This window comes from Phaethon aethereus (genome assembly GCF_964289735.1).
Source record: "Phaethon aethereus genome assembly, chromosome: 18".
In the NCBI taxonomy this organism is placed as follows: domain Eukaryota; kingdom Metazoa; phylum Chordata; class Aves; order Phaethontiformes; family Phaethontidae; genus Phaethon; species Phaethon aethereus.
The window spans coordinates 2418827-2444975 of record NC_138594.1 but is presented as its reverse complement, the minus strand read 5'-3'; positions in this window follow the sequence as shown (position 1 = coordinate 2444975).

The following is a 26149-nucleotide window of genomic DNA, read 5'->3' as shown; positions in this document are numbered from 1 at the left end:
GCCCTTTGGCACTTTTGAGAGGCTGTTACTTTCTCTCTGCAAGAAGTACTTTCTTCACTTTGTCACAGTCACCAAAAGTAGAGGCAAGTACTCTCATTTTCCAGTTGAAAAACAAAAACTGGAGATTTGAGGGAAAAGTGAAAATCCATGAAATATTTTGCTTGGCTTCTCCCCACCAGCATTTTCAAATTAGAATATATAGAATGGAAATTTTCATTAGTCACAGTTTCTGGAGAAATTGTTTTTAACAAATCCCCCAAACCTGAACAACAACAACAGTAAAGCCCCAGAAGTCATTTCACACAGATGAAATTTAGTCTGTACAAAGAGCTGGGTCTGTAAAACCAGAAGAAAGCCCAGCAGAGTATGGCTTTGAAAAAAACAATTAAAAAACCTTCTGCTGATTAATCGCTGGTATTGTCAAACCCTAGGAAGTGCTGGCACTTCACTTCACCACCCTGGGGCCAGGGAGTGTGTCAAGGCTGGGTCAGCTGTGTTTGTTGGGCCAATTAACCAGAGTGGTCTGGAGACGTCTACTGAACTTGGAGCCCAATGAAGGCTGTAAGGTAACATGGTTAACCTATCAAAGTCCTGTCACCTCATTTGTCCCAGTCCCATTTTCTCTTCCTGCCACCTCCAGTGTCTTGCAGACTTATTTTGACACCTTCCCTCTCCACCCTACAGCTCTTGACATCTCCTACTCCATTTTGGTCTGTCCAAGGCTTTATGCATGCCTCAGTTTCCCCCACTGAGCTGCCCTGCCACATCTGCCCCCCTCTCTCACACACAACACACCAGCTCCCGCAGGTTGTCCTCTGTCCTCTTCTCCCCTGGCACTGTCCCAAGCACTGCTAACTCCTGCACTCCGAAGGCCTGCCCTCTCTCCCACCCCTCACCTCCTCTCCATGTACTGCGCATTTGTGAAACGGCAGATTTTTCTCCCTACGATGTGTGTGGGCTCTCTGGCTTTGCAAGCTCTTTGCTGGTGACAGCACAAGCCAAGGCATGTGTGCCTGCCCTGCTGTCACGCTTCGGCTGCTGGACACATGCTGACCACAGCATGATTCCTTGAGCCAACAGCTATATTCTTGGGACATTTACTCTTTTAAGTGAAGGGTTTGATGTCTGGCTCAGAGGGGGCTCTGATGTTTTCTTTTTGGATTAAATATTCAGCTCTAATGGCTGCAGAAACATTACTAACTCCAAGCTTGACAGTATCACCCTGGGACCGTAATTATGACGTTCAGAAACAAAGCAGTAGGCAGCACAAACTGCTATGATACTGTGCTTTGCTTTTCCCTGTTCAGGGATGCTGCAACTCAGCTAGTGCTAACTGGGCCATACTGGAGACAAACCACCCTGTGCCGAGGGCCTGCAGGAGTGAGGGCCCTCATGAAACCAAGTCAGGGATGTCTCTGGTAATACGGCTGCTACGTATCCAGAGGCCACCGCTGTCCCTTGCACAGTCATGGATGCAGTTGCCCAACAGCAAATCTTTCCTATCACTGGAGGACACTGCTGGATCTGTTTTCTTCACAGCTTCAGAGTTCACCATGGTCCTGGGACAGTAAGCTCTGTTTACCCATTAGGAAGAGTCATTCTTGCAGCAGTTATGTGGGATTTAGTGGAGTTTTTCCTGAAAAACAGAGAATGACTCCACAGAGCAGTCATAGGTCAAGCTCCCCCTAGATAAAACCAGTGGGATTTGGGATCCTAGTTGCCTCCTGTGGATGTGGACCTTCATCATCACAGAATCAGTTAGACTGGAAGGGACATCTCAAGGTCATTAAGTCCAATCCCTCCCTGATCAAGCAGGGTCAACTATAGCAGGTTGTCCAGGACTCTGTCCAGTTGGGTTTTGAATATCTCCAAAGGTTGAGACTCCACAACCTCTCTGGGCAGCCTGTGCCAGTGTTCAACCACCCTCACAGTAAAAAAAAAAAAAAATCTTTTGTGTTTGTGTGTATTCAGATGGAATTTTATGTGTTTTACCTTGTACACATTACCTCTTGTCCTGTCAGTGGGGGCTCCTGAGAAGAGTCTGGCTCTCACTTCTTCATTCTCTCCCATTGAGCATTTATGGACATTGAAAAAATGTCCCTGAGCCTTCTCTTCTCTAGGATGTCCAGCTCTCCAGCCTCTCCTCTTATGAAAGAAGCTCTAATTCCTTTATCATCATCACAGGTCATGTTGAAAAGTAATCATTTCACCAAAGCTGCCAGGCACCTTTCTGAACCCAAAATAAAGAGGAAAAAGGGGCAGAAGAAAACCTTTTGTGCTTGGGGAAAACCAGGTATCAGCCCACATTTTAGTCATCTTTCCTTTGTCAGTTCACTAGGTCATTGGTGCAGGACATTGTGCCATGATTTCTTCTCCAGGCTCTGGCTGAGGATCTCCTTATTTGCCTGCAGGGGAACATATAACTGGATGCTTCTCAGTCCTTTTCTTTCAACACCTTTGTCTATAAAGTGGTTGGAGATTCAAGATCCTACTGATCTGCAAATAAGAGTTCGTTATTATTTCCCAAGCTCAGAAGAAGCCTTAATGAAATATAAACATTATGCTGAAGTCAGGGAAGAAGTCTGCTCATCTACGAAGTGTGAAAGGACTCCTCCTGTTCCTCAGCTCAGTCACTGGTGACTCCAGCTCTTCATGTGTTCGTCTTCTGGAGCTGCTTATCTTCGTGTAGGCCTGAGGTCCCCTTTCCTACAGCAGATCATTCCCTGCCTCATGTTGCCCCACTGTTTCTTCATTCAAGTTTTATTTTATGATGATATATGTATGTTCCTAGAGGAGATAATCCTCCTCCCTATGGATTTAGAATGATTTACCCACCAAGTGAAGCACAAAGAAGTCTAGGGAATGGAGTAGGGAGTCACGGATCCCTTAGCTGGGTGAGAACTCCAAAAAGTAACCTGAAAACATGTTACTGTCCTTCCTGCTTTCTCTCCTTCTGGTCTTTGAAACCTTTCCTGCAGAGTTTCCAGGGCAGCCACTCCTATCTACAGCACTCCATAGCTCAGTGCACAGCTGTGGGTCTAAGGAGGGCATCTAGCTTGGGTCTTCCACTTGCTTGGTGCTCCTGTAACCAGCGGGCAGCTGCACAGAAGGTGAGCGGCAATGGAAATGCTCATGTCTATGCTAGGGTGGAGCAAGACTACTTCCACCACAAGAGGATTCCAGGAGATTCTTGGAAGGCCTGGGTTTGGGGCCCAAATACAGTCCTCCCTGGAGCATTTCTTAATGCATTGGGTAGAGAATGCAGTATCCATAGCCAGTGCTGGGAGAATTTGGGCCAAATTGTCCTCAGAAATGTACCTCCACCCTGCCCACAATGGTACGTAGTCTTATATCAGAGACAAACAGCCTGGTGCTACTTCGTGCCCTTGACGCAAGTCCGCACATCCTCTCTTGTATTTAAACAAAAGAATTGCAACACCATCTCCCTGCTCAATCCTGTTTACACTATGGGCCATTCGCTGTGTATGAAAACAAAGTCAGAAACCTGCAAGTCATTAATTTGACTCAGTTTTGAACATCCCTTTGGGACTGCAATTAGCTGGTTGTCTCTCCTCCGTGCTGATGCAGCACCCCATCTGGACTCTTCTGCCTAATGAGAGGAGGTAGTGCCTTGTGGCCTCTTAGGTATTTGCCGTGCGCCATCAGATGGGGACAACAGAGTACTAGCAGAGGTGTTTTGTATTAATATGAGAAAACAGAATAAGCAGATAAACAAAGCAAATTGTGTTTGTTCTGAGGGGAGCATGTTTCCTTCAAGCTCTTGAACAGCCTTCCAACAGGGCTCAGAGCCAAGGGCTAAAAGTTATACACTTTTAAAGGCTTATTTCCAAAAAGAATTGTATGCCACAATGGTTTCAATAGTGGGGACTGGTCACGCTGTGGGGAGTCCCCTCTGGTTGCACGTTCCTTCATTCTCACAGTGCATGATGCTCTGTGCAGTGCTAATGAGTCTTCATCTAACTGAGTGATATTTGCTTCTTAATTTGTGAATGTTGTTACTCTCCCCTCCTCTATCGCCACTGACAGATTGAGTTTTTTGGAAAAAGTGCTTGTCCTACAGTCAATGCAAATGGCACAATCCAACGTCCATGTTTCCATCTCAGTCCCTGGGTTTGCTCATGCGATAGAAACAAATGTCCCAAATGCCATAAACCAGACTGTATTTCAAAAGCTCTGCTCCTCAGGCAGCTTCCCAGCTGCTCCATTTCCATCTCCCACTTCAATCCATTTCTGGTCCTTCCCCAGACGGCATGGTTTTGACCCTGATCGCTTCTTTCTCAGGAACTATCTCAGCCCTTGAGACTGTGCTGCCAGACCAGATGAAGATGAGCTTCGCCTTCAAACAAAAGGCAGAACCTTTCATCTTCATTTTTTTTATATCTCCTTGGTTAATCGCATCACACTTCCACAGATGGAGTTGATAGCTCTCCCGAACAGTGTAAAACAAAATAAAACCAGCAATAAAAATAACTGGCCTAATCTTGTTCTTACCAGCAGTGCTGGCAAAGAGGTAATTTTGTTGCTGCTTCTTGTGATAGATGCTCTGATCCTGTGGTGATCGCTGATTCCAGGGTCTCTGTATTGGGAAGTGTAAATCAGCCGACACGACACACACAGGCAGCACCAGTCCTCCTGCTGTGCATGCCCCTGCTTCGAGTCGCCAAGTTCCTCATTAGCTTCAGGGAGATGGGATGCGACAGGAGGCAACTCTCCCCTGCCTTGCCTGTGTCCAAGGGGCAGGAGGGTACCTTTGCCTGGTCCTGACCCTGTGTGACAGTTCCGTGACCTCCTGACTGGTGTTTTCAGGTCTGTGCTACTTTACAGCCATCTTGACTTCTCATCGAAAACATTGAGTTACATGTAATGAAGGAGCCCTTCAAAAATAAGAAGTCATCTGAATTTCTGAACGATGTGAATGCTCGAATGTGGCTGTAAGAGTGGAGCTTCTGAGCTGAGGCGTGAGCAACAACAGAGAGTCCCTTTGTCATTCCCATCCCATGTGAAGCCTAAGCCCAGAGCCAGGACTGACTCCTGCCATGGCTCATGTGCTTAGTCATCAGCTGCGATCACAGTACCATCCTTGATGCCAACGCAGCAGACATGGAAAGAATAAACATCATCTACACATTCACCATGGCTTATTCGTAAACTCCATGGCCTGGAAATTAGGGAGGGACAATCAAAAATACCTAGTTTTGCTGGAAATCCATCATCTTCTGTTTCCTTACCATCTAACCCAGGTCAGGGTACAGCAGAGCGGATGGAGGGAGATGTCCTGGTATCAGGCTCTGTTTTCACAGGACAGGTCTCCTGGCCACTGGGTTGGCAGCTCAGCCTGCTGTCTTACACCGAGGGCTAACACAGTAATGTGGAGGGACTCCCCATGAGCTGCCATGTGCTCCATGGCAGTGGAGGGAGAATAGGGTGGACTTGTAGCAGGTGAAACAGAGAAAGGCAACAAAGACCAGAAGTAGGTGCCCCCGTAGACCAGGTTGGTGGGCAGGAAGAGCAAGACCAGGCATATTCCTACAGCCAGCCAGCAAGACCTGGTCAAAGATGTCCCAAAACCTTCCAGTGGATTTCTATTTTCTATGCCTCATCCTGTTCCCCCACGACTGGCGTTGGAAGGGAGGGATGCATGGTTGAGCCAATGAAGTCTGGGAAAGCAGATGTCAAATCCTGGGTAGGGGGTATCATGTCAGGCATTGAGGCTGACCATCAAATGGACTCCTGTGATGGGCATTCACCTCTCTGCCCATTCTCCTCCAAGAGATGGGCTCTGTGGACTGTACCATGGGGAGGACTCAGCGCAGAGCAGTTATTATTTGGTGTGCTGTCATTTCCATGGTCTGTGGGGGTTTTGGAGGTGCTTTGTTCCCCAGCAGCTGGATGAATCTGATGTGCTTCCAGGCAGGCATCAGATTTGTGCCTCTTCTGATGAATAAGGTGTCACAGGTGTTACCCAAGAATTTTTTTTCTCCAACAAGGTTATTTTGTTTGTTACTGCTTTTGGTCAAATTAACATACGAGGTGTTTGTGTGATGGGGGATCCTGCCATTGTCAAAACCTCAGAGCAAAAACCCTGCACTTTGCTGAGTGAGAATGGCTCCGGCTGGCCATCCCTGGGCTGAGAAAATGTCACTTTTCTCTCTCTCTCTCTCAAAAAAAAAAAAAAAAAGGGCTCTGTTACACTAAAATTCCTGGAAAAAAAAATTGAAATTTCCCACAGGAATTAAACCTCAATGAAAATGGCATTTGTTGGCGACAACTGCAGAGATACACAAATCTTTAACCAAGAACTGGGGATCTGTTAGTTAAGGGAGTTAAAGCCCCACGTTCCAGACTTACGGTGTCCCAAGGGGATGTAATCTTTCATTGATTAGCAGTTGTATTTTAGGGAATTACCTGTCTTTCATAGCTTCACAGAGAAATCTGGAAATGACATAAATATGACCTAAAAATTCACACACAAAAAGACAAAGAGATTGAGTACATAAAATTATGTGCAGGTGTGTGTGCATTTACAAAACACCTAAAACCAAATATATATATATATATGATATATATATATATATATGTTCAAATTAACCTTACACCTTCACAGCAAATATAGGCATTTCAGGAAGAAATGGGCTTATGATATACAGGTTGGAAATAATACTGCCTTGAGTTTCAAATAACCCACAGTAGAAGCACAAAATATGGGTTTTTTTGGTTTTAGTTTCCATTCTTTGTGAAGGTCTCACCAGTGGTAATTTTTTTCCCTGGGGCTTGTCTAATGGTTACCCTCATGGCTTGCCTGCCTTTGTCACCTGGCTCAGCAGTATAATCAGAGCAGTCTCCACAGATGCACCATCCGGTGGAATTAATAGTCTGCCACATAAAAGGGTCACAGCAAGCATGGGGATGTTATTCTTCTCTGTGACAGAGAGAACAAGGCCTTTTGTCGAATCATAACGTTGCACAGTGTTCAGAACAGTAAATGCCGTTTTCTGCCAGGTTCACCTGAGGCTGCTGAGCTCCATTTAACGCCATGTGTCTTCCCCCAGCTGATGAATATGCAGCAATGCTGGAGCCAAAGGCCCTTCTTGTGTGTGGACAAGCACCTCATCTCTCTGAAGCTCAGAGCATTGCTCTTCCTCTACTTAAACCTCTGCCCTCCTGGTAGAGGAAGCTTCAGCCAAGGGAAGTGGCCAGAATAGGTGATGGAAGAAGCTTGTGTGACCTTGCTGAGGAACAGAGCAGGACAACTCTGTTTGTTCCAGCACCCCCAGCCCTGCTCCTGGACACCTCTGCATCCTCAGCCAACTGCCCTGCACCAGGGTGGGCACTTTCTATTCCCCGTCCACCAGCCTGAGTGAAATTCTGCTCACTCAAAAGTTTTCATGTCCATATTACAACACTGTTGTTATTGCTATTAGAGTGTGACACATACAACTCCATCCCTGGCTGGGAGCCCACCTGGGCTCAACACAAGAACTTGTTAAAGGCTGCAGCACGTGTGTGTCCTCCCAGCCCCACATGACTGTCCTATGGTCATCACTGGTCAAAGCCACTGCCTAAGGGCACCACACCACTTTACCTTGTGAAGAGTTAACGAAGCATGCACATTATTTTGCACAAAGGGAGCTGTTGAGGGGTTAAAAATCTTTATCTGCAGCTGGTCACCCTGGTCCCTGGACTGAGCTTGGGGAGGGGGATTTCCTCTCCTGGGGTCTCTGTGAGAGGAGAGGGAATCAGCTCTGCTGAATCCTGGGAGGGCCCAAGTCTGATCTTTGGCTCAGATTCCCTTATCTGAGCAAGAGCCAGAAGTTAGACACCTGAGCCTGGGCCAACCCAGTCTCCACCAGTGAAGACACACACCAACAGAGAGCAGGTCATCTCAGAGGGCAGGAGACATCCCCTGGAGACCCTTTCCCTCCTTGCTGAAGGCTCAGGGAGCTGAGGAAACAGGTCTGGTGGAAGATGTTTAATTCTTAGACAGCAACAGTAGAGAGGTGAACTCAGGATGATTTCCAAGGCAATGAACTTGCTCAGTGGTATTTCAAAGAACCTGATCACGCTTACCATGATATCAAGCTAAACAGCTTTAGGACTGGAACAACGGTACCTCACAAGCTCTGCTTATTGCAGCGAGTCAGAGTAATGCACTTATGATAAAATGTGTTTACCTCATGGCAGCAGGTACTAAAATTCTGCAGAGCCGAGTGATTCATAGGCTTGAATCCACCTGAGGATGATAACAGTCTTTAGTGTAAGAGAGCCCTCCTTGGAAGTTAGTCTGTTCTTTAATTGTCATGCTTGGCAAAAGTGTTAAAAGAAAAATACAACCACCTTTTTAACTGAAAATGCTATGGGTCTTTTAATAGCAATGAAGATGAATAAGACAAGGCTGCTAACTTTATTGGGCTTGTTTGCTGCATTTAGAAACAAAAATCCGGAGCCATGGAAAATTGGTAAATATCTCACACTCTGCACACAGTGCAGAGGAATTGGGTCGCCAGCCAGCTCACTTTGCATCTGAAGAGCTGCAGCTGAGCTCCAACGCTGAGCCAGGCAGTTCCTCAACACCAGCAGGCTCCTCAAGGACAACTCTTGCCCTGGGGCTGTGTGCTTTAGCCATGATGAGGCTGCCCTCAGCAACAAGAAGGGCGAAAGAGCAAGCAGAGGCTTGCAGCTGAGACCTTCTTGGTGACACGCCAGGGGAAATGTCATAGACCAGACTCTCTCCTGGTGATCTGAGCAGGGCTGGATGCATTGGCCAGGGCTTGGGGCAGGGACCGCGTCTGCATTGTGTGGCTTGGAGAGTGCACCAGTGGGCCAGGGGGGCCACAGAACCCCCTTCCTCCTCCATTAAACCCAGGCTCATGATATGCCGGACTGACACCTGGTCCCTTCCCTCATCAGCAGAGTCTGGTTCAGTGAGAGGTGGCCATCATCGTGTGCCCACAACCTACACAAGGCTTAGGCACCACTCAAATTTGTACGATCCCTTCAGCTTTATCCCCACACCCCTGGCCATTCGCCCCCACTGGGAAGTGACTAGGCAGCCCATGGATGCAAGTGGTGGAAAAAGCTCTTGTGACACAAGGTGGAGGGTGAACCCTCAGGCCTGGGGCTAATCATGAGGCTGTGGGGAGCTCTGTCCAAAGGGAAAATCCAAACTGCATCAAGCTGATGTTGGTGTCCCTTATTAGAGAGTGCTTACCTGGTGACAGAAGTAACTGGGGCACGTGGGCTAGTGTCCCCGGCAAGGCCAGTGGCCCTGAGTGGATGGAAGCAAACAGACACATACCCACCCTCTGGTTTATCCATGTGAGAGGCAGCTTCAGTCTAGAAGATGAGAAGTGGAGTGAGCCGGGGACTGAAACCAGTTTCTTTTGTCAGCTCCTCAGCAAGGTTCATTACCACGGGCTCTGTACCGTCCTCATGTGTGTACACAGCTGCAGGGGCATGGCAAGCCCCAGATACCAAATTCTCAAGTGCCTTTGAAGCTGATAGCTGCTGATCTTTGTCATTGCCTCCTTTCTCTCTACTCCATTTGCAACAATCCCTTTTATCATCTCCTCTGTCTTCAGGGAGCTGGTGGCGTGTGTTTAAGCAATGAAAGCATGCTGCGCACTGGGTGTCCTTACACAGAAACAGAGGTACAGGATGGCACATCATGCTTGGGAGACCTGCATCTTCCCCATGTCAGCACAAAGTAGACCTTCAGGATCCTACAACCCTTCTCATATGATTTCAGTTCCACAACACTGAGCAGCTCAACTTCAGTCCCAGAGTGACCCGCAACACTGCAGGGGTAGGGGAGGGCTTAGATACAGGGAAGCTTAAGGACATGTTGGTCCAATAGATTGAGACTTAACAGACTAAACAGGGGAGTATTGAATGTTAATTAAACTAGGAACTATGCTAATCCTTATTTTGTAAGGTCTGGCTTCCTCCCATCTAACTGAGCAGCTTAGGAATTTGCTGAGATAAAAAAATCCTACAGTGGCTACATCACCCTCTCAAGCGTATGGTGGATATAACTTTGGACTCGAAGTGATGCTTACAGCATCCATAGCTTCAATGCATCAGTTAGGTAAAGAAAACCTGTGCCCAGAGTAAAAAATCCAGTTCTTAAGCCTACGCAATAGGGACAGTCTCTGAAACATGATATCTCTGTCATTTCTCAGGTCTTTAGGACAGCCCCTGCTCTATTACCTCGGCAAGTCTTCTAAGGACACACAACTGTGAAGGGGGAATTTTAACTACTGAAGTGTAGAAAGGCATCACCTGGGACAAATGAACTGGTGATGATGGGGTGGAGTCAAGTGGAGAAGGCATATGCCCACATCTGGTACTTGAACCTCAGGTCGTCAGATCTCAAAAGGAGGGAGTGTAGAGCTCCAGTGGTCCAGGGAATGAAGGTCAAGTTCTGTCATGTGGCTTGTATTCAGTCTTTTTTCTTGCTCCTTTTAATTATTGACTTCATGAAAAATTCAGATGGGTTGTGGCTGCTGCCTACATCTTGGAGGTGAAATGAGAATGAGAATTGCACAAGACAAGCTGCTACCTACTTTCCCTGCTACCTGCTGCTAGAGGCTGCTGGGAACATCTTTGCCACAGACAGAGCCGGTGGGAGGAACTGTAATTTCCCCGTAGGCTCATCTCTGCAGAAAATCCTCCCTCCCCTTCCCCCTACCCCACCTCTTTTTGAAAGACGCTGTAGGCTGTGAAAATGATGAGGACAATAAAATGTGTTGCTCAATTGTCTTATATAGGAGTTGATATAATTCCAGCCCACAAGCACAGAGTGCACAGCCTCCCATGTCCCATAGATTAACACAGTGTGCATTACACTTGCTGTGGAGCAGATTAGGGAATCAAGGGAGATGGAGGGGCCAGCTTTTATTTAATCTAAAGGTTGTTCTATCCAATTTCCTGCAGGCTCTTTTGATTTTTCAGTAAGCAGGCAATGGAGATCAGCTGTGTTTTTAGAGGCTTGTCAGCACAACTCCTGATAAATAAAGATGAGCTTCTACAAGCAAGTATTCTCTGTGAAACAAAGCAGATGATGCCCTGGGATTGTTTGGCCAAGGGGCCCAAGAGCAGGGAGAGTATGACAAGGAAGAATTAATATGCAGAGCCTGGAATCTAATATTTCCAGCCATAATAAGCAACAGGAAGAATGTGAAGAGCTGTGGAAAGTATGTTTAAAATGCAAACCCAGAAAGGGTATGAGCATTCCACTCCAGGGTAAGTGTGCTTAATGTCTCTTGGGGGCATAGTGCTGTTTGGTGGCTTCTTACTCCCCCCTGTGTCACCAGGGGAGGGTCCTGCGCCAGAAAGACACAAATTCAGCTTGTGCCAGTGTGTGCCAATATCACACCTCATGACAATCGTAGAGGTGAGCAGTACAAGGAGAGGCTTCCAGGAGCTCCTGGGATAGGATTTTGTTTGAGGTGACTGTAGCTAAATGCAGGTATGAGAGTCTTAGGCACCTCAATGGCATTACACCCTTAGGGCTGTACACACAAACTGAGTCCTAACAGCAGTATGGAGGGTTGGTTTAGATGTTCAAAGGCAGATGACTACAGTCCACTGCTAAGATTTCATACCAGGTTTAGAGCAGTTGGTGTCCCAAGGGGGGCAATACTAAATTGCAATGTAGTAAACGTCTTGCTGTTTCCCAGCCAAAGCAGGAGCTGGAGGGAGCAAACCAGTGGGGTGACAAGACCAAATGCTGACTATAGACCAATGACGACAAGACCAGTTTTGATCCCTTTGGAAAGGTCAATGGCTGGGCTTTTTGCCTTACTCTGAAGTGTATATGGCCAGTGTGCACTTCCCCCAGAACTGGCCTCTGTTGCTTCAGTCCCCCTACAAAGGTGTTAGGTCCTGAAGGGTGCTGGCAGGACCTTTCTCATGGAAAGGGGCCGGTCACTGAGAAAGCTCTCAGGCCAGGCAGGAAGGATCTGGCTGCTCCTTGTTGGGCTAATGTCCATGTGACATCTGTCTTACTAGGAGTTGTATCCGTATCTCATCAGCTGTGCCTTTCCAAGTCAACACACGTGCTCTTGTAGGGCAATTCTCAGACCCATTTTTCCTTCTCTGCCAGCCCCTTGCACAGCATTCATTGCTGATATGATCATCCTCTATGTCTCCAGAAGATACCTCTTGCTGGAGTCCCATCTTCTGTTAATGAGACTGTCATTTTCTTTTGTCCTGTGACTCTCCATCACCATCTGACTCCCCCCATGCATGTGTGGGAGACTCCACATTAAAACACAGTTGCTGAGGGGACCCGCATCAGTTCCCATGGTGGCAGGGCTCTAACAACAATTTCATGCATTCATTAAGAATTTGCTCATGCTAAAATGTTTCTTGGCTACTTGCTGTATTAAAGTCTCATCTTTGTAATAAATTCCAACTCAGAGTTCTTCTTGATGACCATCTGCAAGCACTGAAGCATCCTCCAAGAGAGCAAAATTACTGAATCTCCTTCTTTGTTACTGCATTGGGAATTCTGGATTCAGTGATCCCAAAAGGCCCTGATTTATCCTCAAAGCTGCCTTTCCTCTTGAACTAGTGGTGCCAGAGCCAGCCCCAGCTGTCCCGCCAGCTGACTGCCACTCATGTGCAGGAACACAGCAGCACTCCACTCAGCATCTGCTCCTGCAGCATCAGTTCATGGTGCTGTTGCACTGGCAGGTGGTCCTGGATGTTACCTAGCAGAAGCTTTCTGAAGTGTCAATGAACTCTGCTTCTTTTTGTGAGAAGCCATGTGACAGGACCTAGAAAAATCTGCGGACAATGACAGCTTCAGGATTTCGTCCCAGGAGTATGAGTCGGGGCATGGGATGGCTGAGGGAGGCCACAGGCTCCTTCATGGTCTCTGACAGGTCCATTCAGCGTGGCCACGTGAGGGGTGCCATGCTGGCAGTATCATTCCCCATGGAGATCTTTGGCAAATATGCTCAGCAGACTTTGCTGCAGCTCTTGAACAAGTTACTGCCTCAGCTGCATACCCTATGGCACTGGGTGGGCTGGGCATCGGCTGCTGCAAATGCTTCAAACTGGCAATTTGTGCAAACTTGCTTTCACCAGCAGTTTAATCAAGTATCTTGAGGTGAATGAGAGCCATTGCGGTGTGGATGCACCTCTCCTTCCTTCCTTCAGCTTTGCTCCAGTGAGTGCTGACTTGTGGCAGCTCAATGGGGGCAGATGCCTGGACCAAAACAGCTTTAGCAACCAGCACTGAATCTCAGAGAACCGTTTGTGTAACGGTGCCCTGTGCCTCACACGGTTATGCCAGCAGGCTGGGGAGCAGGGGCTGGGAGAAGAGCTAGCAGGCTTTTTGGACCCCTTTTTCTTGTAGTCAGTGGAGTGTTACTTGCCTCCTGCATTGACATGGCTAGGCCCCTTTCTGCTGATGGTCATCTCTCTGTTAAGGCACCCAGGAAGACCTTGGAGGGGTGGGGTGTCATAATGCTTGAGGAGATGTGTAATGGCTTGTGTGTTGATGTGTGAGTCTGGCAGGGTTGCAAACCCCCTACTGACTTTAAACGTGCTCAGCAGAGAGCTGGAATGGTTCACAGCCTGAAGTGGGGTGAGGGGTTCAAAATGCTCCAGCTATAGGTTAGCCCACGGGAACACATTTGCCTGGTGGAAAGGCCAAGGCAAGACTCCCTTTGCCCTGCTGTCCTCCGAGGACCTGGCTCATTTCAGGGCTCAACCTTAGCAGTACTCAAGGTGTCTGGAGTGGGTTCTGCAGCTGATGAAAAACCCAGCTGTGTCTGCCTACACATGTTTGCTGGATAGCTGAAGCTATTCTGATATTGGGAGAGAGTTCTTCCCCTCAGAGTGGACCCCGTTCTTCCTCATCTGACCCAAATGGCCAAATGCAGGCCAGGATGTGGGTCACCACAGATGCCGTTAAACCAAAGAATCATGAAGTCTAATTTCCTGGACACAGTCAGTACTGTCTCTGCTGCTGTCAACAGCACAAGGAGGTCAGCTTTGGGGAGTTTACCAGCCCTTGTGACTGTACAGCATTACTTTTGATTCCTGTGTTTCTCCACTGCCATGTGTTTGCTTAGAACTGAAAACTTCTTGGCTATCTCAAGTCAAAAGCTTTTGCTGAAGACCTTCAAGTCCCTGGTGAAGCAGGTACCTCTGGTGGGGTGTCCTAAAGTGTAGGACTTGCAGCACAAGTTTGAAATGTGGCATACAATGATATGCTGTCTCCAAGTACTGGGGGCTGAGCGAATGGGTTGTACATCATGGCAGAAAGCCACTTGCCTTTCCTTCTGCTGCAGAGATGTGGACTGTGGATGGGGAGTGGCAGCAGGATGGGCTGTGTGCTGGTGGGTGGCATGGAGCTTCCGTAGGTCCTGGCTGCAGTTTACCCTTCCAGAAGGTGCAAGAGACAACAGCCTTAAGGTACTTGATATAATGGGTCAGCTTCTCCTTAGTTGCCTGGGAGATGATCTCCAGGGCCCCCTTCCAGCCTAATTTTTTTCTGATTTATTCTAAATCATGTTGATCTCATGAACTTCAACAACAGAAAATGCAAAATCCTGCACCTGGGAAGGAATAACCTTGTGCACCAACATTCCCTGGGGGCTGAGTGGCTGGAAAGCAGCTTGGCAGAAAAAGTCCTGAGGTGCTGGTGAACAGCAAATTGAACATGAGCCAGAAGTGTGCCCTTGTGGTTACAAAGGTGTTCTCTTCTTGGATCCTTTCTACTCTCCAGTGCAAGGACCAGAAACAACAGGCAAAGCCAACCCTGGTTTTTCTAAGCAAACTTGGTGGTTGCTAATCAGACTACTGTTCTTCACTATTTAGGGGAACAGGAAGGAAAAAAAAAACATGCTCATTAAGTCCAGACTGTGTTAGCAGGAGAGAACCTAACTGGGATCATAGATCAATTTCCAAGGCGATTCTGTCACAGGTCTGGGATGGCTTGGGATGTCCAGGTGTTGAGAAGGGTAACATTAACTGAGGGCAAAACAGTTTGCCAAGGAGGTCCGGATCCCAATGTGATATAAATCAGCATCCTCCTTTGATCAGGGTGAGACAGTAATGAATGGCTCCATCATCCTCTTGCCTTAAACCAGTCCCCATGAATATACCTCATGGAGGGCTGCAGAGAACTCTACATTTAAGGCATTATGACAGGGTAGGCAAACAAAGGATCATCTAGAGACAGACAAGGGGTAAATGTGCAGGGCAGCAGGAAAAAGAGGTTATGAAGTGCATTCAGGAGGGGACAAAGCTAGGTAATGGCAAGACAGATAAATAGTTTCACATTTTGAACGACTGACACAGGAGAGAGACTGTTAATAAACCCTCTCATGAAACAGCACCTCTGTGCCACCTCATTTCATTTCCCAAATGAATTTAGCCTTTGCACTGAACACCCCTTCTCTAGCCACTGCAAGGCACAATTGAGTGGCAGCCAGGGATACCTATCAATGGGGCTCGGTCATTTTGTCATAGGCAGAGTGCTGGGGTGGGAATCCACAAGCGATGGGTCAGCCCTGCATTCAATTGGTTTGGCATTATATGGTGTACTTTGTAATTACAGAGGCTGTTTCTAAACTTCCTTTAAGGGCCAAGGGAACAATTTTTGATTTATGAAATAATATCTTTTCCTTTTCTAAAGTAAATATTTGGTGTCTGCTAAGGTTGACTCTAATTCATATCTTGCTGCAGGGTAAGTTCTGTAATAATGTCACTATGTTTGCGATAACAGACAATAGCTTTGTTATAAACTATGGGAATTCAAGTACCAACTAGTGTTGCAGCAGAGAATCCCAAAGGAGAGGGACAAGGGAAATGGCTACTGTTTATTACTGCTGGAACATTATCAGCAGCTAGGTTAAGTCACATAAAGACTTCTGTGCGAGATGCTTTCTAACTGCTCGTAACTTTCCAAAGCTTTGCAATTTTCTGCTTGTCATCGTTTTTTCTTTATGTGTGAGCCTAGCTGATTCAACCAATTTTTTCTCAGAGAGAATATCTTAGGGAAACACATAACTTCTGCAACCATTCTGATGAAATGTCGTTGACTGACCACCCCTGGTCAGCAGAACACTGCTGTACCACTACCTACTTTTAGGGGCTCCTTCCATTTTCAACACCTGCTCTACTGGGTCAAGACAATAGAACTGGTTATTTTTCCTCTACTGCTGTGCAGGAGGTGCATGTTACAAAGCAGACACTTGCTAAAGCAGGCACACTGTTGTGGGAAGGATGTAGGAACTGCGGGGAAAACAACATGATTGTGTTTTGTCTACGGACTAGGAGCTACACTGTGAACGATTTCATTGAGAGGCAGATAGCTTTAGGCAGGAGAACAAATGTCCAAGTTCACCCCTAGATCAAAAAGATGGTCAAGATTACTTTTGTGGAGTCTATCACTGCACCCCTTGCTGAAGGAGATGAACAAGCTTGACAGAGGCAAGCAAAGAAGCCTTGTGTGAGGACTAAAATGACAGCCCTTGAAGAGCAAGAGGGAGAGAAGGATGTTGAAGATACAAGAGCAGAGCGCACTGTCACCTGGAAGGAGGATGTCAGGATAAACTTGGTCAGTGACCTTAGTTTTGACTGTGTTGTCTATTGGCTCTCTTAAGGGCTAAGAACCCTTAACTTCTGCTGTTCGTAGTTTGTCTGGTAAGACTGAACGAGCCTCTGGTTTAACCAATTTGTTCATATATCCTAGTGCCTCCAGGTCCCACAGAGCAGTTCAGCTGGGCAGTGAAGTCCTGGCAGGCTTGTGGAGCAGTAAGGGCTGATAGACAGGAATGACTCCCTGGTCCCTGTGGGAATAATTGCAGACATCAGCCTCGGAGTCGCACAGCGCTTAGATTCAATCATGGAGAGCTGCGTGATGTGGCAAGCTCAGACTAGTCTCTGCTGCTGTTCAGACACTCCTTTTTATTTTTCTTTGAAAATTTCTACATCTTTTTCTCATTTGAAGCCTCTCTTCTTTTTGAGATCATCATAGGAAAAAAAGAAGTAAATGGCTTAAGCAGAGTTTGATCTAAGGATGCTGGAAAGCTGGTGGGTTGCTTAACGAAGAAAATTTCCTTCTGGCTTTGCCTGTATTACAATAGTGCCCAGCTCTTTAACAGTGTCTTTCATCAGGTGATCTCGAAGTACTTCACAGGCATTATGGAGCCACTGTCACTACTGTTGTCAAGGCTAGAAGAATCCACTGTAAACTTAATTGTAAATGAACCGTTCCTCTAACTTTCTGACAACAGCTCCAACCTTCATCTTATTTTTTATGTCTAGGCTCAGCCCAGAGGAGAGTGCTTTGTCTGTATGAGGAAGTGCTAAATTGGACAGGCTATTTTTGAGTTATGGTTATCTGAGAAAGCATTCTGCTTTTCAGTTTCTTGGAAGCCTGCTATAAAGCTTTTATGTTGTTCTTGCTTATATATCAGGAAAATGCCTTGAAGCAGAGACTTCCAGCTTGTAGTCACTTATCTTCCGGAAGAGCTCACAGATGAGATTATTTTGCCATGTTGAAATTGATAGACACTTTTTGCTAGTTTAGAGGATCTATGTAAAAAGCTGGAAATGAAAATAGACCAGGCTACATGAACATCTGGGCAAACTGTTCATTGTGACTGAGATAATTAACGTATGCTGTCCCTCTCTCCTAATTAGTATCCTAGGAAAGCTCATGACTTGCTAATGTGTGCTTGGGAGTTGAAGACTGCTATTGCCTCTTTCAAAAAATAGAAAACCACCTTGGCATGGTGGTTTTTCAGGACAGGGTTTATGGCTTTATTAATTTCGGTAGGCAGAGATACCTGTACGAGATGTTACATCAGTATTGAACTCTTTACCAGATGCCAGAGACCATCACTGGTGTTCACCTAGCATGACTGGGTATGTGAAGTATCTTCACCAAAGACAGAGCTGTGCAGCCTGAGGAGCCTGGTTGCCGCCTCTGAAGCATGTTTGTTATTTGGAGAAGAAAGTGCAGCATAAAAAGATGGTATGAACAAAGGAAATCCAAAGAGAAGACGACATTTTAAAATGCCCCTCTGGCTGGAGTTGGGGAACAGGGAAGGTGAGCGTGGAAGAGAAAACACAGGTGTTCAGGCTCCCAGCCCACTCCTTTCAGCAGCACTTCACTGTTGGGTTTGGAGACCCCCATGTAACAAGCTGGAAATGATCTAAAAGAAAAGGACTCCGCATGGAACCATGTCCTCCTTCGATGTTGAGCCTGCCCCAGCCAACATGATCGGACCTTTTAGCCCCTGCTTTTGGACCAGGGGTCTAGTGTGCAAATCCTCCCCTGCCAGTGGCTGTGGCTGTACACTGAGAAATGCCAGCAGGAGAAGGGGTATTTGCCAATGTTGCTGGTGCTTAAATTAAAAGGACTAGCAGGAGGCGTTGGTTCTGGAACTGCTTATTTTGTCAAATCATTCTGCAATGGCTGTACCATGCATGTAGTTATTAATAGTCTAATGACATCTCCACCTTCTGCTTCTCCCTCTTTGCAATTGCACAGGGTTGAATGCCAAAGTCTTAACTTTCCCAAGAGGTAATTGCTCACTTGCACATGCCTTTGGCAGGATTTATGTTTCACAATCAGTTTTCTCCCTCCTGAGGGTGCCAGGATATGCTTTTGTATGACAAGTTGCAGAAAGATCATTCCCCCTCTCTCCCACAGAACACCTGCATTCTCTGCCTGGGCAGTCTCTGTGGTGCTAAACCATCCCCTCTGCCTTTGATGGTCCCCAGGCAGCCCCCCTCTTGCCTCTGTGCTCCTGCTACCTTGGACCAGAGAAGCAATGGCAGGAAGCAAAGGGTGACAGAGGATGGGCAGAAGCACACAGGATGCACTCAGCCTGTGCTGATGATGGGGGATGTTCTGCACGGGCACCTCGCAGCAGGAGCTGGATCCATGTGCAGCAGAGATTCATGTTCAGCTGTGCCCCAGTGCAAGGAAGAGGTCCTCTTCCATGCTCGTGGTACTGGCAGCCTGGTAGGGTGGTCTTGTGAGCCTCCTTGATGGTCCTTCAACCCTTCACCCTGAGGTGGCTCTGAGGGAGTGTGTGGAGCAGACTGTGAGAGGCTCCTCTCTCCAGCTTGCTGCAGGACTAAGACCTTCCTCACAGATCCTGGCACGGGCCACAACAGAGAAGTGCAGACATAGCCAGAGTGCACACATTCATGTGGCAGAGACACTGGGGTAGTTTCAGAGATGCTACAACCAGAGCAGGTAACCCCCACTTCCCACTACCACTGCCTGGCACATCTGCTGCAGTGGAATTACTCTGTTATTCCACAGCATTTAGTAGACTCTTGGAAACAGCATGTCCTTCTGTACTTCCCTCAGCCTTCCCCCAGCAAGTGAAAGATAGTATCCTCTCTTGATGATGGATCATGTCTGGGGACATGAAACCACATACGAAAGTTTCACTTTAGTACCACAAAACGTTTCTGCATGGAAACACTTTCCTACAGCAGCATCTTCTATAGTGTTGTAGATGGGTCTGGGGTGGGGGGCAGCCACAAAGACAACTCATAACTACATGGTTTTCCTCATGCTGGGAAGGTTTCTTTCCTATCTCTGTCAGGTCTGAGTTGGGTGCTGTTTGGAGGGGTCAGCCACTGGAATCTGAGTCTAATTTTGCATCTGCCATGCTTTTGTGCATCTTGGAGAAGTGGAATGGGGGATAGGGACCTCTCATTCTGTAAAAGTGGTAATAAAATATGAGCCCAATCGCGTATTGCTGTGTCATGCCTGGCACGGTTGTCCAAGTGACTATCATGCTTTGCTGACCATTGGTTTAATCCCCAGGCCTTGCACTGGCAAGGACCTTATGTCTGTGCCTGTATCTGGTCCCATGTAGCCTGGTGGCTGTGGAACCTCAGCCAAGCTGGAGGGGTGCCCCTCAGCTCCTTCCCCCCGCTGCACACATGGGAATACGCAGAGCAGGACAGGACAGCATGCATCTCCTCTCTGATCTCTGCAAAGCTTATTTCCATGGAACCTGGAAGAAATCCTGACTTTGAAAGAAGGAGAAAAGGGCTTGCATGGACAGACACTTGGCTCCCCAGGGTCCCAATTAAATGCACTGTGGGCAGTGGAAAGAGGAGGGCCTCCAATCCAGTGCTCACTGTTTGCACTACTGTGGTGAGAATGCTGGCAAAGCGCTGTCTGGTGTTGCTTAGACGCTACGGGAACCTGAACCATGACGGGGAGCAGGACAACAGGGCAGGGACACAGCACTGTTTCTGCTGACTTTGGTAAGGTCCCTCTCAGCACACGAATGTTTTTCAGCAAATAATCCGTCTTCTTTCTTTAGGGGTTAATGTAGGGGCTGAGGATCACTGCTTCCTTAGTCACCTGAAAAGAATATCTCTATTGATTTAACTGAGTGGTTGACTTGGTCTCACGTGCTCAGATCTGCTTGGTGTTGAAGCAGTCAAAGGCTGAGACTGCTTTTATTTTTTCTGCAAGAGGCTGGGTACACTTGGGAAGACTTGACTAGATAATTAACAGGATGTCTCAGGAGGAGTTTGGAAGGAACCAGTGGGTTTCTTCTGCATAGAAAGTATGTGACATCCCATTGCAAACAACATTTTAAGTTTTAATTTCTTGTACCAGCACAGTCATGTTGATCTGGACCCTTATTTGATAGACAAAGCCTGGAGAATTTTATTTCTTTCTCACTGTCTACCCTGTGTTTTCATCAGACTATATTAAACTATGGATCTTGTACAGATGGAGAACACTCTCTGTCCATTCAGGGCAAAATACAGCTGAATGTCTTACTGAAGACACTTCGGTCCCAGCTGGTTGGTCCTCAGTGTGTCTGCACAGCGCGGCGCATGAGCCACAGCAGCCTGTCTGCCTGTTTGCCCATGATTCCAGAGACTCCCGTGCTCAGATGAGAAGGCACTGTCTATTTTGTCCTACTTTGCTCCCTGTGTGGGGCACCCAGAGCAGCCCTGGCATTTGGATCCTGCTAGCTAAAGCTGATGTCATCTGAATGAAAAAAGGAAAAGCCAGCTCCCCTCCACAAGAGCGATTCATGCATCTTTGGCATCTTCTGCCTGGAAAGAGAAGGACATGGAAAATGCAATATCCTTTGTCATCAAGGTGGAGAAAATTCCCCTCAGGATTTCTGATGTGCTGCATGCTGGATCTTCTTTCTGACTTTTTAAAAAAATTCATTAGCAAAGCCTGGCTACGCTTTGCCTGTTTAATACATTCCAAGGAATTTGTGAAAAGTGATTTGTAAACAGTGGAGTCTCCTGCTGGGGTGGATTGGGGGGGAGGTCCTTGGCCATCACGCACTCATGTCAGGTTCAGCACCAGTTACCAGTTGCTGAAAGGTACCCCCCACGCTGGAAAAGAGGGCAGCTCCAACCTTCTTTGCATTTGCACTGGGCCAAAACGCTGGCCTTATGCACCTTCTTTGAGTTTACCTGGGGGTCCTCTTCCATGCTGCAAGGTCATCCACGCGGCATTGACAGACCAAAGCCTGAAGCAGTCCTAGGAGGATGGTCAGAAGTGGGTGAGGACACTGCAATGTAAAGCTGGTTATTTCTTCGCATCACAGATCAGGGGGGAATGTACCCAGTCCTGCTTCCCTTGCGGAGCTGTGGGAGACGTCTGAATCCACCGAACCCGGCATTAATGCAAACCACATCCAAGATGTGGTGACTCCAGACCCTGGTGAGGACACATGCCCCTGTGCTGGCTGGCACGGCCAGCCCTTCCCTGCCCCCATCTCCACTGCAGTTTGTCAGATCAATTTGTACTTTACACCCGGGGCCGGTCCCCAGAGACTCCTTCACTCAACACATTTCAAGCCTCAGCGCTTGCGAGTGTCTCTGTGCTATCTTTTGATGTCGTCCCTTGAAATGCCGAAGTGGCTGTGGCCAGAGGGCTGAGGCTGACCTGGATCCATCCAGAGAAGAAACTGCTGAGCAAGGCCCAGGTAGAAATGGTTTGAAACCTTCCGAGTCTCCCCTTCCTCCCCGATTCCAACCTCCCCGACGCCGCAGGCACGCACAGCACATGTCTTTCCTGCTGCTGCTAGTCTTTCTTCTTTCTCCTGTGGAAGCGGCAGCCTTTCCCACTGCCTTGCCCTGTTTGAGGCCCATCTGGATCAGCATAAGTCAGAAATAGCTCTGCTGGGGCCCCCTGAGATACTGCCGGGCTTGCTGAGCAATTGAGAAGCAAAGCCCAGTTTCCTGCTGAATGCAAAACACCTTTGTTCTGTACACCCCTGTCCGCAGTAGGAAAAAAAACCCCAAGCAGATTTCCACACATAGATGAAGAGTTTTGCACAGTGTTTCCAGACGTGGGAACTTGATGGATGGTCCTGTTTCACAGAAAGGCGTTTGGGTCCGTCAGACGGACTGCAGACACTTTAACTGTGTGTTCAAAGAGGCAACCTGCAGCCTGGCAGAGGTGCTCCTGCTGCTGCCTGACCTTTCAGCTCGGTGTCCGTGTGCTTTGCACAGCTGCCGAGGCACAGAACGGTTGAGGTAGGACATGAGGACTGGACGTGATGGCTGTGTCCAGTCAGCTTTTTAATATCTCCAAGGACCAACACAGTGCAAGGTGTAACTAGGAAGAAACAGTCGCAGGGGAAAATGTGACAGAAAAAGTCAATAATTACTCCCCAGTAAAATATTGTAACAGTGGAAAACTGAGAGTTGATGTTACACTTAGAAGAAATTCAAACTTGTTAAAGGAAAAAAGGTTTGTCCCAAGGAGCCAAATGACTTTTTAACTCTGCAATCAGTAGTTCATGATGGGTAAAAACCACATTTTATATTTATATATAAAAATATGTATTTTTTAAAATCAGTCCAATTTAATTAGGAAATACCACTAAAATGACTGATTCAAAAATTAACACTCACTGCAAGGTGTCTCTGCAGTGCAGATGGTGCCTTTTTTAATAATATTTGGCCTTCTTTTATCGGCAGTGGTAAAGCTAACTGTTTTCTATCAACCCAATTTACTCGAAATGCATCTAGGTTTGTCTAGAATCACAGAATCACTAAGGTTGGAAAGGACCTTCAAGATCATGAAGTCCAACCGTTAACCCAAACGCCACCGTGTCCCCTAAACCATGTCCCGAAGTGCCACGTCCACACGTGCCTTGTGCTGGGGCTTGGGCTGGCCAGGGCCTGGGATTGCAGAGTGGGCAGTGTCCCAGGACAGCCGGTGCCCTCCGGGAGGCCCCGGGGAAAGTGGACACCATTTGCCTGGGTGTCCTCTGTGGGCTGGGTAGGGGCCCGGAGCGTGCTGGCGTGGATGGGGCTCAGCGTCTCTCAGCTGCACCGGGAAGTACCTTTGTGCTGCTTTTCCTGCTCTGATCTCCTGCGAAAGCTGCTCTGAGAAGCGCTTTCCGTTTTTAGGACAGGTCTGGGACCAGATGCTTTTCCTCCTGTACACGATATGTCTCTCCCACCCTCTGCTTCATCATGGTGGTCCAGCACGTCCATCCTTGCCCCCTGAGCCTGGCAGAGGCCACGCAGCAGCACCGAGTGATTTTTCTTCCTCCTCCAAATGCAGTCAACGCTCCTGCTGTCCCTGGGGGGTCAGGCTATCAGGCCGTGGCTCCCATTCTTGTGCCCTGCATTTCAGCAGAGGCCGAAGCAGATGAGTCATGGCGGTGCAGCGTGGCCAGCCGGCGGCAGCGTCCCCTGGGCAGCCCCCGCCGTAGGAGCAGCGAGGCAACGGCCTACAGCGCTGGTTACAGGCTGCGAGGAGTGGCTGGCACCCTGCCTGTTGGGACCACCGCAACGGTTCCGGCCTTGGACTTCCCAGCCTCATCAGCCACAGCGCTTAATGACTGGTGGCACTTAAAGCAGCAGAGCTATAAAAAAGCTTTAAAAAGAGCTTTTAAAGCACAGGCAGCTCTGGCCTCAGGGCCGTTCAACAGAAGTCAGAGGGACAGCGTTTTCCCAGCCATGCCGGGAGCTCGTTGGCGTTATTTCCCAAGGACTGGTGCGGAGGACAGCCCGTACTGGGACCCCTCCGGTCAGGATCCCAGCTGGTCCTGTGGGGGCTGGGCAGCAGACATCCGTCTGCGGCCCGAGGGACCAGCAGGACTCCGGTCCCTGCAGGCTGCGTTTGAAAATCCCCTTGTGCCAAGCTGGGTCTTCAGGCATCGTTAATGGCAGTGGCCATAGTTAATCCGGATGGTTCCTGTGGCCCAAGGGACCATCTGCACTTTGCTTCAGCAGCACCGTTTGTGCTGAGAGAAAGCTGACTGAGACCATGTAGGCCACAGTACCTTGACCCATGTTTCCTCGAGCAACTCCCTCTGGAACTATTACCATGACTGAAGAGGTTTTCCAAGCAATCCAGCCACGACCCTGTGCCCGGAGGCGGGAGCTGGAGGAAGCCTGGTGGTCCAGGCCTTGGTAGCCGTCATCCATCAAGTCACGGAAGGCAGCAAACAGTACTTGTAACCAGCCAAGAGAAGTTCCCAGTATTGCCTCGAGGAGAGGACGTGCTGGGGCTCTGGAGAGAGGGTGGAGAGGTGTGGGGCATGGAGGTGGATAGTTCTGCTGGGAAAGGAGAACACAGTCACAAGTGTTGTCCTTGACAGAGAAGTCATAAAATTGTTTAAAAAAAATGAAATCGTTGTGGAGGCTGGTTTTCCTCCTCTTCACCATTCTGGGTGCACATAAAGCTGAGCTTCAAACTGTCCCTGCTACTGAGAGTGCCAGAAATGCCTGGTTTCTCCCTGCCGGGGACTGCTGTGGTTCTCAGGCAGCTCTTCCTCCCAGCAGCTGTAAGTTTTAAGGATCATCCTAAAAACCACAGGGCTCCTGATAAAAGCTTTTCTTCAGATTGTATCATGTACAGCAAGAGCTCTGGTTCCAGGCCACTGTCACGGTGACAGTCACGAGGGGTTATCGGCAGAAAGTGCCAGCGTTCGCTTCCTTGGAGAGGGACATTATAGTAATGAGAAAATAAGAGATTTCAGCTGCCTTGCCCAGCTGAGCTCTCAGCCTGTATTACCTCAGGCACAGAGAAGAATGTCTTTAATATCATCAGTAGAATATGAGTCATTGGGGCTTTTTTTCATCCTTTTTTTTTAAAAAAAGAAAAAAATCAGAATTTCTGCTTTGTATTTTGTCATAAGGAGAGAAATGGGTTGAAAGGTAATTGGATCCTGTTGTTTCCTAAACAGCTAAATATTTACATATAGGCTGGGCTATTAATCATGGCCCCATATGGCAGGAAAGCTTGCCATAGCACTCTGGGGAAAACTGCTGTGCGCAAGTGTGTTTGTCTCACAAATGTCTCCCTGACAGCTTCGCTTTCATCACAATCAGCTGTGACACCATAATTACAGATTTGGGGAGTTTTCAGCCTCCAAGTGATTGATTGTTTGATACACACAATTTAGAAGATAGATGTTCTTATTTAAATCAACTACTTAACGAGGGAATTGGCTACATGGCAAACAAAGTGGAAACAGCCCGTGACCGTGCCAATGTCCACGACAAACCCCACACTTGCATTTCCAGCCCTCTCTCCTCCCAGGGCTTCTGCTCGTGGGCATTTGCAGATTTCGGCTCCCTGGAAGCACTCATCTTAGGTTGCCAAGGGAAAAGGTCTTATCCTGGACTTGATGATCTTGAAGGTCCTTTCCAACCTAGTGATTCTGTGATCTGCTGTGGTTATCACTGGCCACGGATTTACTGCTTTCCACCTATGGTGGCATGGAGCTCTGCTAGCTCCAGCATGGCTTGCCCTTGCCCCAGCGGTAGTAAATCCCAGGAAGGGACAGGGCAGATGCAGTTTCTGTTTGCTCCATGTTTACCTGCTGTCAATTTTATGGAGCAATAGCACTCAGGGTCCAGCTCTCTTGTGTCAGGACTGATCATCTCTCACTGCCTCTTTTGTAGATCCTAGTAACTCGTCCTGGCTCCTTCTGGCTTTTTCCATGCTGGTTTGCATTTACCCCATCCCTCTTTTGCTCAGAGCATGGGAATCTACGGGAAGGCAGGACAGGCCGGGCAAGGGAGTGGGATTGTCCTTTATGTGAGGGAGCAGCCAGTGTGATGGAGCTGAGCTATGGGTTGATGGCGTTGCAGCTGAGAGCTAATGGGTCGGGATGGGCAGGCAGAC